This window comes from Pipistrellus kuhlii, unplaced genomic scaffold (genome assembly GCF_014108245.1).
Source record: "Pipistrellus kuhlii isolate mPipKuh1 unplaced genomic scaffold, mPipKuh1.p scaffold_m20_p_4, whole genome shotgun sequence".
Lineage (NCBI taxonomy): Eukaryota > Metazoa > Chordata > Mammalia > Chiroptera > Vespertilionidae > Pipistrellus > Pipistrellus kuhlii.
This window is the reverse complement of record NW_023425540.1, coordinates 32539837-32553174: the sequence shown is the minus strand read 5'-3', so window position 1 is coordinate 32553174 and position 13338 is coordinate 32539837.

The window sequence follows — 13338 nt, the reverse complement described above, 5'->3', positions numbered from 1 at the left end:
TTTAAAATTAAAGTGTGCTGCTCCATGATGATAAGCTACTTTAAATTGTATTTTAGCAACCCAAAGGAAAGGATCCTCCACAGCACACACAGAGGAGTCGGGCATAGGCTGCCTTTGTGCAGCGAAGATGGGCCTGGACAGCAGGGTGTGCAGAAAGACCAGCTTTCAAGAAAGCCTTTCTATGTACTTTGCCTTTGGAGCAGAATGAGAGATGAAGCAATGAGAGGTAGTAGATCATAGGAAGCAAGTGTTGGTTCATGGAGCTCCCTAACTTTGTAGCTCGGTTTTCACGGGGCATTAGGCTATCTGTATGCTCCAGGGTCTGCTCTTATGCTCGCTGTTAGAAGTGCCGTTTTCTCTCTGCTGGACATGGCAACTGCTCTGGTGTATAAGCCCCAAATATGGGTATACTTTTAAATACTTCCCTCCTTGACATGTTCTCACCTCCCGCATTCTGTCCAATTTCCCAGTTTCCTGATCTGTCTTCAAACCCTGATTCCTTCTGACTTGAATAACGGCAGGAGCTCTCATGGGCCTTCTTGTCCCTACTTCCTTCCAGTCTGTTTCCCACAAGAGAACCTAAGTTATCTTTGTGATGTGAACTTTTATGTCATATTACCACCCAGTTAAAAACCTTCAGGGATTCCTTTCGCGTCAAATTCAAACTCTTTAGAGACTGAAAAACTTCTAAGCTGCCCTGGTCTACCTGCCCAGCGCTGCCCCCAGACATGGGCCACACCTGTTTTCCAGCTGTGAGTCACTTACAACTGTCTGGGAGTGACATATCCATTCAGGACCGAGTATCCTTGCACATGCTTATCCCTTTTGCATGGGATGCTTTTCACCTTTTGTTCCTTGGTGTGTTCCTGTTCATAGCTAGGCTCCCACGTGGCCATCTCTGTAGTATAATTTACCATGCTGCTCATTTACTTGTCTACTTATCTGTATCCCTTGGACTGTGACCTACTTGGGGATGAGGATCGAATCTGTCATTTTTGTGTGTCCTATTCCATAGCAGTGTTTGGCATCTATGTGTTGCTGAATGTTGGAGGAGCTGATACAATCTGGACTGCAAGAATATGCCCTTTGATGCAGACCCAACCAGCTAGATGGTGTTTACAGCATTTAATTCTGATTTATATTTTCAGACATCATTTTAAAGATTTTTTTTTTTTACAAAATTAAAAAAAAATATATTTTAATGATTTTTTACAGAGAAGAAGGGAGAGGGATAGAGAGTTAGAAACATCAATAAGAGAAAAACATCAACTAGCTGCCTCAACCAAGGTGCATGCCCTTGACTGGAATCAAACCTGGGACCCTTCAGTCCACAGGCCGACGCTCTATCTACTGAGCCAAACTGGTTAGGGCAAAGATTTTTTTCTAAAGACTATATTGTTACATAAGGGATGCTTATTAGATAGGGTTGGTTGTCAGACATGTTCTCTCAGACATGATTTGATGCTTCAGATACACACCAGCTATTCAACTAGCCAGTGGTGAATACACAGGGGCTCTCAGACTTCAGACTATGCTCTGACTTCTATACTCTAATGCCTGGGAGTGCTGGTATTTGGGCTCCAAAGAGAAAGTTGTAAATGGAGAAATATGGAAAAGAAGAAACAAAAAACACTCCTCCATGACTCTCAGTGTATTTATATAGATGTCAAAAGATGTTAAAAGACAGACAATTGCTTTCTCTTTCAGTCTCTGTTGCCATTTGTCAAATGTAAATAATATTATTCTCCCAATAAGATAGTTGTAAGGATTAAATAGAATAATGTATTTTACATAGTACATACTAAGAAAAGTAGCAATTATATTTATTTTCCTAGGATTCCTGGCTTTCTCTTCTCCCACATGCCCAGAAATCTGTGAGAGGACCCTAATAGAAATAAATCTTTGCAGAGGGGAAGCTCAAGATGGTCTGTAATTGATGAAAAGGAGACAGCGATTAAATGCTCCTTCAGGAGTTTCTGAAGATCTCCATGCACCTTCTGCCCCACCACTTCTCTGTTTACCCCAGGAAATCCCACAGTCAGACTTCACCCAAGGCCATGTTCATGGAGCTGATATCCTTATTAGAGTTACTAAGTTAACACTTCTACTTTATAAGTCCATGGGTTTGAATTTGAGTTCTTTTCCTGAAAGAGGATTTTTTTTTTCTTAAGCAGCAGACCTGAATCTAGGTTTGATAGAGAAGTATCTTGTGAGAAAAATGCTGAAAAAAAGAAGTAGTAGAATTAGGGGTTCTACAGAAAACTACACTGCATATACTACCTTCTTCTTCCTGAAATCTTATTCAGGATCATCTCTCAAATGATTTCTTTCTTTCTTTCTTTCTTTCTTTCTTTCTTTCTTTCTTTCTTTCTTTCTGTCTGTCTGTCTGTCTGTCTGTCTGTCTTTCTTTCTTTCTTTCTTTCTTTCTTTCTTTTTTAAAAATATATTTTATTGCTTTTTTTACAGAGAGGAAGGGAGAGAGATAGAGAGCTAGAAATGTCGATGAGAGAGAAACATCGACCAGCTGCCTCTTGCATACCCGCTACCGGGGATGTGCCCGCAACCAATGTACATGCCCTTGACCAGAATTGAACCTGGGACCTTTTAGTCTGCAGACCAACGCTCTATCGCTGAGCCAAACCGGTTTTGGCTCAAATGATTTCTTTAATATCTTAGTTCAATGCTTTGATGTAATTCTGTTGGTCAATTTATCTCTGGTGGGTGTGTGGTGAAGGAAGTATGTTGGGGGCAGAATGAGGGAGCAAGGCCTTTACTCACTCAAATATACATCCTGGAGATGCCGAACTGAGTTTACTGGTGGCTCCAGGTCAGGGCACAGCCCTGGGGCAGAACTCCTGGGGGATAAGATGACTTCACAGCATGGGATGTGGTTGAGAATTTCACTTTCCCAGCTGCTTTCCACCCCCTCTATAAAATATTGCAGTAAAATATACATAACATAAAAATTTAACATTTTAAGCATATGGTTCAGTAGTATTAAAGTACATTTATGATGTTGTTCAGCCCTCACCAGCATTCATCTCTGGAACTTTTTTCATCTTCCCAAATGGTAACTCCGTGCCCACTAAACAGTAGTTCCCCAGTCCATTGACTCCGCCAAACCTAGCCCGTAGCAACCCCATTCTATCATCTGTCTCTGTGAATTGGACCACATTAGGTACCTCATGTAAATGGAATCATACAGTATTTGTTCCATTGTGATTGGCTATTTCACTTAGTGTAACATCTTCCAAATCCATCCATGTTGTAGCCCAGAGCTGCTTCTGGAAACTCTCTTGGAAGCAGAAGGATGGGAGTTGACCTCAGACCTTAGGCCTGAGTTCAGAAAGGGGATTGGTTCCTGGGTGCTCATTTCTCTTTAAAGAAGATTGGCGATGGCATTGTTGGCATTTCCTGGACACCCCGGAAAAAATCTGCTCACCATTCTCCTTGCCTGTTGCCTTCCCCTTTTTAGGGACCATTAACATCCACAGCAGCCAAGCGCTTTCCACTGAAGAGCCTCTGCAGGCTTGGCCATGAGTCTGGGCACCGTTGGTAGCCAGGACAGACTCTGCTCCTGTTTAGGAGCTAGGCTATAATGTACCATGTTTGGGCCAAATTCACGTTTTGAAACAGCATTTCCCTGCCTCCGGTGGCTCCTGCCCCAATACATAATGAGTGGCTTCTGTGGTAGACTGTAGGAAGGCTGCCGCCTTCTATGCTGGTCATGCTGACAGCCACGTGGGGGTATTGGCAGAGCTGGCCAGTGGCTGCCAGTCTCCTGGATGATTGCCTTGTCTACTGCTTGGAAGTCTTGTCATGTCTGATATGGCAGGGTCCGGTTTCTAGGGGAAAGGTTCATCTGGGATTTGGATGAAATCTCGACTGTCCTGTCCTATCCCCAGAAAATTCTGAGCAAGCAGCAATTGTAATTAATACGTGGTGAATTGTGCCCACTGGAGAGTTAACTCTTCACAGCCCAGTGTTCTGAATGGGTGAAACACATGGTTTTGGGTGCTAGCCATGCTTGCTAATGAAGAATTCTCTTCACTTGTTTTGGCCTTGGAGTTAGTCAAGGTTAGAAGCCCAGAAATAAAGTAGGGCCCTAAAAGCCACTTCCCACAGCTCTGATTGCTTTTCTTTCCCCTCCTCAGGGAGTCATCTCAATTCAACTCGCTTCTATGTATTTTACCTTCTGAGTAAGGCAACTCTTTAAACATTTTAAATTGAAGTATAGCACATATAAAAAACATAAATCATAAATGGACAGACCCATGCGTTCTCCCAAAGTATAAAACCCGTATAACATACAGAACAAGAAACAGAATATTTTTAGAATCCCAGATACCTCATGCCTCCTTCCCAAGGAAAACACTATCCTGACTTTTAATATCCTCGATTAGTTTTGCCTGATTTTGAATCTCTAGTGTCTACAGTTCTGTGCCTGGCTCATTTTACTTATGAGCTTCATCTATGCTATCGTGTGTAGTTGTAGTCCACTCATTCTCATCACTGTATCGCTTTCCTCAATTTATTTCTCCTTTCTATTCTCAGTTCTATGTGAAGCCAGAATGGAGCCTGAGGCAAAGGGAAGAATCAGTAATACTGATCCTGCCTTTATTTAAAAAGTGGATATTTTATTTATGTTTTTTTGCATTAATTCAGTGCTTTAAAATTATTTATTTTTACTATTTCCTTCCCCCACCCCTTATTTAAATCTTGCTCCTGAGAGAGGTTAAGGAAGAGGCATGGTCCAAAATCCAAGGATCTTAATTCCATGTTAGCAATTTTTAACTTCATTCTGATGGCAACAGGGAATATTTGAAAGGTTTTAAATAGAAGAGTGATATATCGAGTTTATATTTTTAGAAAGGTTATTTTGCATGCTGTGTGGAAAGTAGATGAGAGGTTGGCAACATTAAAACCATGAAAACCAGTTGGGAGGATGTTACAGTAATGCAGGCGAGAGATGATGGACCCTGAATTATGGTCATGGTAGCCAGCATAGAGAGAAGTGCTCAGTAGATGTAATTAACAGGACTTGGATGGGAATGAAGAGGTGGGAGGTGGGGAAATGGAAAGGATGATGAAGGAGAGGGGAAGTAAGGAATCTGACTTCTAAGTTCCTGCCTTGGGTATCTGCTATTCCTTGATGTAGGAATATGGGAGGAGGATAAAGGTAGGAGTTGGGACATTTTAAAACAGGTGTCAGGAGGAGATCCAAAGGGGCAGATATCTGCAGATTTTGGTTTTAAGGCTGTCAGCCTAAAGGCAATAGCTGAAACTGCAGGATCAATCAGATGGCCCCAGGAGAATATATAGAACGAGATTTACGAGAAGAGGAAGAAGCTGTAGAAATAGGAATCCTACCAAGGCTGCCATTTAAAGTCGGTATTGCTTTTTCATCTGGCCATGAATAAACCTCCTGTCTCCTAATTTTCAAAAAAAGGCACACAGAAAGGCGGGTAGGAGGCTGCACGCGTGTGCGTGCCTGAGGCCAGGGTTTCCTGATTAAAGCTCTCCTTGGGGCTTGTGGTGTTGCACCTGTGGCTTTCCTTGGCACCACCTTTATTTTGAGAGAACGTTTTTGGAGGGACTGATCTTTTCTTCTAGTTTCTCCTCTGGTTCAGCCTTATGCTATAATATTTGTGTTGGCCATTTGCCTTTCTTTTACCAGTTGGGACTAGTTGTATCCCCATAACCATTTCCTCCCTCTGTTTTAGAGAAATAAAAAATAGAAATGCCAGGCTTAAAACAGAAAGTTTGCCAACGGTGTCTTTCTTTTGCTGACACGAGAAAGAAAGCCTACCCATGACAAACCAGCCCATTTCTAAATCTAAATGCACACTTGCTGCCCTGGCTGTGGGGGAGTGAAAGTAGAATCGGCTTCAATGATTCCATTTTTGCACTTTCCATTGGTAAGTTAAATTCATTTTCCACCACGATCTGCAAATTGTGAATTATTAATAGCCTCCTCAAAGTATTCCACTGGCTTAATCCGGTTCTGCCCTGTGTAAATTGGTTTTGATTCTTCTCATTTTGAAGAGACTTTTGCCATTATTGAGACCAACCCTTATTTGTATTACTACATGAATCTCCACCTGAACACATTCTAAGAAGCCTATTCAATTTTTTTTGGTATGTATTTGTTGAAAATCCCTTCCTTTTCCATGCCTTTGATTTGCACTTCAGAATCACACAGAATAACTCTAATGCCTATTCCAAAAGACAGGCTGTCAAATATTTAAACTCCCCTATGGTGGTGGCCTCTTTTCTCCTCTTTTAAATGTCCCTACTCTCCTCTTTTACAAGACTTACACTGACATATACAAATTAGTCACTGTCTTTTTGGAGTTAAACCAAATCTGTGCCTTTTCAGTTTAGGTTCTACACTTTAAGAGGAAATTTAATAAATTAAAGTGATCATACTTGTGAAGATACTTGAAACTCTATTTGGGGTATCACATTTCTATGCATATAGCCTGAGATCCAATAGTCCTTTGCTTGGCAAACCACTTCATACTTTTGCCTTGTATTCTGTTGACTATCAGATAAAACTTCATATTATTTTCATGAAAACTACCATCTTCCTTCTCCTGAAGTTGGGTGGAGGATTTTATATTTCTTTGAATTAAATGGCATCTTGCTAGACCTACCCCATTGTTCCAGTTTGTTTATCTCTTCTTGGATCTTGATTCTATCATGTAAACTATTAGTCATTAACTCAGGATCTTGTAATGTGCATGCTTGAGTACTATTTCCTCTTTCTAATCACTGATTATAATAGGTATTGAGAAGAATATCAAGGAAGGAAAACTTTAGTAAGGTGCCAGACACTTTTGTCTACATTGACGTTACTCTATTAGTCAATTCCCTTTGGCTAATGTGTAACTTAGCTAAAGCTTAGTTAGGTTATGCTGCAGTAATCAACAATCTCCAAATCCTAGTGGCTTTCAACAACAAGGGTTTATTTCTCACTCAATTTATACTGACTGTTGTTCAGCTGTGACTCTGCTTCATTTGTCTTCATTGCAGGACCAGGAAGAAGGTAAAGTCCCAATCTGCAATACACTTTTTTTCATGTCAAAGAGAGAGAAAAAGATATTGTTAATCTACACACACAGTGGTTCCTAAAGTTTCTACTTGAATGTGGATGTGCCACACCCCTCACGGACTATTGGCCAAAGCAAGTCACATGACCAAGTCCAACATCATTAGGCTAAGGGTACATATTCCTATAGGAATGTTCTGGAAATATGGTAATGAGTGACAGTGAACAATTAAAAGTAATTATATAATCATTTGGTAAAAATATTGAACAGTTATCTATTTTGTTCCAAAATGTTTCACCTCCTGTGTTAATCCCCACAACCACCTTCTGAGGCTAGGGTTGTTATCTCAATTTATCAAATGAAGTCCTAAGAGGTGAAGTGTCTTTTGCGGCTGGTAAGTAGCAAGTTAGGACTTAATCCCAAATATTCTGAAGCTTATAATGTCCTTTCCAATACTGATAATGATGACAACAAATGTTACATTTATTGAGTGCATTTTACCCAGCAGGCACTGTGGTGAGTACTTTATTATTCTTATTGCACAGGATAATGAGCTCTAGTGACTTCAGTAGATAAACCACAAAATCCCATTGTCTTAACACAATAAAAGTGTATTTCTTGTTCACATCATATTACAATGTGGGTTGGGTGACACTTTAAAGTAGCTCTTTCATTTAAGTCACATGTGTCAAACACAAGGCCCGCGGGCCAAATCCGTCCCGCCAGGCCTTGCAATGTGGCCCGCACCACGCTGTCATCACTGCACTCCGCTGCGTTTCCATCACAATGACAGTTTATGACTGTTCAGTAAACCATTCGGCCCGCGATTTAGGCTGGATTTTAGATTTTGGCCCCTTCTCTGATTGAGTTTGACACCCCTAATTTAAGTGGTGACTTGGGAATCCAGGCTGCTTCTGTTTTTTTTTTTTTTTTTTTTTTTTTTTAATTTTAAACTAGGCCATCTGGAACATGTGACCTCTAAGATTGCCATTGCAAGGTGAGATAGAGGGAGGGAGAGGGGGATTAGGGGAAAGATTTATAAATATATAGAATAGATAAATAGGTAGATAGATGATAGTGAGACAGAGATATATGGAGGCAGGGCCAAGAAAGGAATTGGCTTACATGTCTTCTACCCACATCCCATTATCCTGTATTAGTCACATGATCTCCCCTAGATGCAAGAGGTCTGATAAGAAAGAAGAGCATTGGCTATTTGGTAAACATTAATAGTCCCTGTCCCAAAGTAAGAAGCATTATCATCCCCATTTTTATAGATGAGAGAAAGAGGTGGAGGAAATTTAAGTACTTTTCCTAGGCACATATATATAGAAGTGAAAAGATGGGATTTGAACCCAGACAGTCAGGTTTTGGAATTTGTGCTCTTAGCAACTATACTAGATTGCCTTTCTTCTTTTATCATGATTAGTTAGATTATGAATATAATGACAATGATGATATCCGGCCACATTTACCCATTTTTTCAAAAACATTAAAACATTTTAAAACTACTTCCTTGAAATTTTGGTACACTGGAGATACGTATCATGAATCTAATCCTCTTAAAATCTATAATAATAAAAGCATAATATGCAAATCGATCAAATGACGGAACAGCAGAACGACCCTCTGAACAACCTTCCAGATGACCACCCTATGATGCACATTGTGCCAGGCCAGCCAGCCAAGGTGGGTGCCTGATCGCTGGCCAGGCCTAGGGACCCTTACCCAAAGGGTCTCGGATTTCAAGAGGGCACAGGATGGCCTGAGGGACATTGCTTTAGTATGCAATAAAGCTAGTACAGTAGGGTTAATTATCAATGATTACTGTTTTGTTTTTCCCTACTGAGAGGTTAGTACTGTTGGACTAAAAATGTCTAACACCTCCCCCCCTCCCCTCCCCCCCCCCACATCCTTAAAAAATGGGACTGGCTGTTCCAGTACCTCTCCTATGAGTCTCTGGTTCCTCATTAATTACTGACTATGAATCAGCCATTTAATCTGCAGATTTTCATGAAAGAAATATTACATGTCAAACTCAGGGTACATAACTGACTCTGAATACCTAGGTAATATGTCATGAGCTCTTCGTTTATCTTGGGTTTTAATTTCCTCTTCATCAAATTTATCTCATGTTTCCAGAATATCTTTATTGACAAAGAAGCTGAAAGCAAAATTGGAAGTAAAAAGTTATGGTTTCTTATTGTCTTCCATTGCCTAGCTTGAATCCCAACTTTACTCCAGAGTACTCATTCTAGAAGTTAGATGTGAACCTGCCTGTATTATGGAGCCAGCTTGACTTCTTTACTTGAAGATCTGAGGATGCTCCAGGGATAGAATTACCAGAAAAACAGAGATAAAAGAGAATGGAGGCCAAGAAATTGGTCTAAGGAGAATGGGCCAGTTATCAAAAGGAGGGACAATTCTGAGCATAAACCATTACATGTCACTACAATTGTCCTCTGGCCTAATCATCATGAAATCATGCCCTTCCCCAGGGTGAGGATGCTGTTACAAAAGCAAGAAAAGCAGAGAGGGTCATTTCTTAGCAGCTTTTGTGGGACTTTGAAAGAGCAAGCCATGGTGTTGGCAGTAGATACATTGACCAGGAGGTGGTGGCTTCTTTTACCACTGTCAGTAGCTGCCACATATAGTGCTGACCTTGACATGAGAATTTGCCATAAAGAGTCAGAATAGGAAAAGAGAAAAATAGCAAAGACAGCAATGAAATCTGGAAGACTTGGCATTATCTTTAACCCGTGGGCTTCCAAAAGCCACATGGAAGAAACTTTGTGGAGAGAGAGAAGAGAGAGAAGAGAGAGAGAGAGAGAGAGAGAGAGAGAGAGAGAGAGAGAGAGAGAGAGAGAGCGAGAGCGCTAGAGAGAGAGAGAATATGTATGTATGTAAACATATACCCATAGTTATAACATTAGGATCATACTACACATGACATTTTGTAAAATTTTCCACCTATCCCTATAGCATGATTCTTTCCCATGTTATTTATTTTTCTGAAACATCATTCTTAAAAAAAATATTTATTTCAGAGAGAAAGGGAGAGGAGGAGAGAGAGAGAGAGATAGAAACATCAATGATGAGAGAGAATCCGCTGCCTCCCACACACCCCACACCAGGGATGGAGCCTGCAACCTGGATATGTGCTCTGACCGGGAATCGAACCGTGACCTCCTGGTTCATAGGTTGATGCTCAACCAATGAGCCATGCCTGCTGGGTTGAAACATCATTCTTAATGACTACAAAATATTTTAAAGCTTTTGACACATCTTGCTAATTTGCTTTCCAGAAAGGAGATGACAATGTGTGCTCTCACCAGCACTATTGCTGTTTTCCCTGCATTCTTATTAACACAACACTTCATAAGAATTTTGTCAATTGTGTAGATAAGAAATGGAGTCTTACTGTTATAATTTGCATTCCTTTGATTGCTAATAAGACTGGACAGTTTCATGTTTATGGTTGCTTGTATTTTTCTTTTATGAGTTGCTTATTTGTGCCTTGTCATGCATTTGTAATGGTCTTGTTGAAATTTAATTTTTCAAACATTTTCTAATTATCTTGCTCTCATTTCTCTATCAAGAGTCTCAGACAATGTGATCCTGTTGATACCTTATCTGAGATTTGGAAACTTGCCTTCCTGAAGTCTATATCTGACTATACTTAGCCACTACCTCCCTGACAATTGCACAATGAATGGGCTTCATTTGTCTCCAATACCTGACTGATCAGATACGATAGATTATATCACATGGCTTACCCTCATTCCCTTAATGTCACAATTAGCATGGGATTGCCCCAGTGATGCCAGAAAACTGAATAAAGGAGAGGAAGGGAAAATCCTTGAAGGGGGTTGGATGTGGAGAAGTAAGCTACATGTCAGCAGGGCACAGGAGAGGGTATAATTTATGTGTGGGTAAGGAGTCCTAAGGATGTATTTGCAGAAAGTCCACCGAGGCAGGCATTTGTTAAGTTGAATGTGGTGTCATGCTCCAGAGAATTTTGGTTAGAGACCAGAATCTTATTCCAGAGGGGAGGACAAATATAGTTTGGAGCTTAGATTGTGATAAAAAGTTAGTCGAGGAAGGATGGCCAAAAAAGAACAGGACCTAAATCCTGGGACTATTAAAATAGAGCATCATGGTGGACTATTCCTCTAAGTTACCAGGAACATGTAGGAAAGAAAGACCTTTCCATCTAAGCCAGGAAGCCAAGGACAGCAACGTTGAAGGGGCAAAGGTTGGGGTGAGGCTGAATATGAGAGGGAGACCTGGGTTAAAAGTTGACTATGTCCAACCAATGTTCAGTGGTTGAGAGTTGACCTATGAACCAGGAGATCAAGGTTCATTCCCGGTCAGGGCACATATGCCTGGGTTGCAGGCTCGATCCAGTGTGGGGCGTGCGGGAGGCAGCCAATCAATGATTCCTTCTGATAATTGATATTTCTATCTCTCCTTCTCCCTTCCTGTCTGAAATCAATAAAAATATATATTTTTAAAAAGTTGGCTGAAATTGAATGGAGTGAGGACTAAGAAGGTTCAAGAACCTCCTTTTGAATTCCCACCCACCTCCCAATGCCACAGACTCATCACTGACCGATCCCCCATATTTAGTCCACTCTCATCCCTTTACTGTACCCTATGAACATCATTTTATTTAACTTTTCTGTATTCTGGACTTCTTACAGAACATTCTCTTCATCTTTTTCTTTCACTAAAATTTATTCCTTCCCAGAATCTGCTTTGTCAGTGGCCCTTTTGAGGAAAGGAAAGCCATTCCTTCATATACCACACATCACTGGGCCAAGGGAGGTGTTTGTATTTCTTCATGTCCCACTAAACCATTTCTCTTGGATCCTCTTGCAAAAGTCTCTTTTCCTTTGAAATTTATGTGGTCTAGCTATGCCACACTTCCCCGCCTTCATGTCATAAATGTTGGGTAAGCCAAGTCTTTGAAATTTAGCGTATAGGTTTATTTTTCGTTTCACTTCTTGATTGACTTCCATTTCTATCTAAAATTTCTGCCTAAAATTTTGTTTCTTTGACTCCTATGTCCTTCACCTCTACCCTATTTAAGGAACCCATTGTCACCGTCTTCTCTATTTCTGTCATCAGGATACTGAATGCTACTGGAGAAACTGCACAAGCTTGTCACTTGGTCCCACTAATACTTGATGGTTTGACCTTAACCTCACCTCAGCTCATCAGTCCTTTCATTGCCCCTGGTCAGCCATCTTTCCATGTCCCATAATAGTTATTCCCAGTCCTCTGATCTTCTCAAGCTGTCAATTCTAATCCCACCACCTTCTGTCTAAACAGATGCCCTTTCTATCTCCTAGGGGAAATTGAGGTCATTAGTTGTAACCTTACTAATTTCTCTCCTTCCCTCCTCACTTACAAACTCATTTTCCTCTAGTATCCAAGTAAAAATGTTCCTCTCCTGCTCAATTGTAATTCTTCCCTCTATGCTTTATATCATATATCTCCTCTTTTCCCTGGGAGCTTGTTAATATATTTTACTCACTCTGTTCTGTATCTTGATTCTTTCTCCACTGATTCTTTCTGTTGGCACATAAGTAATTTCCTGTCTCTTCCTTCTTAACAATCCCTCTCAATACTGCACTGCCTTCCTTCCCAGCAAAACTTAAAAAAAAAAATTTTTTTTATTCCAGGCTTCTAGTGTCACTTATATGTTGTTGACTCTAGATCTCTTCTTGCATTTGAAACCAGAATATCCAGCTGCTCATACGAAGCCTCCATTTGTATAACCCTACAAAGCTCAAACTGGAAATGGTGCTTAATTAATGATTGTTTTATGAATCAGTGTCCAAAACTCAATTCATCATTTCACTATGTTTCCAAATCTACTTTTAGTTTTCTGTGCTTAAAATGAACACGTTGTGTCATACTTTCTTAGAGTATCCGGAAGTAAGACTTTCTGTGCCTGAAAAAGACCCCTCTGTTTTATTGAAGAAAGAATAGGGAAAGATGAGATGCCTGTAAGATATAGTTTTGATTATCCGACATAGATATTTACCTTTTTTGCTTTCACCAGATGGAAATAATCCCCCTTTTTGCTTTTGTCTACATCCTGCTCTATATAGGTGTGAAAAGCTTAGTTTCCTTGGCCTGAACATGTGTCCTCATTTCTATAACCCAGTGGTTCTCAAACATTAGAATGTAAAATATTCACTTGAGAACTTTTGATTGTTTATTTTTGTTTTTGCAGAGTAATTATAACTCTATCTATGATATTCTAGGACTAGGGTGG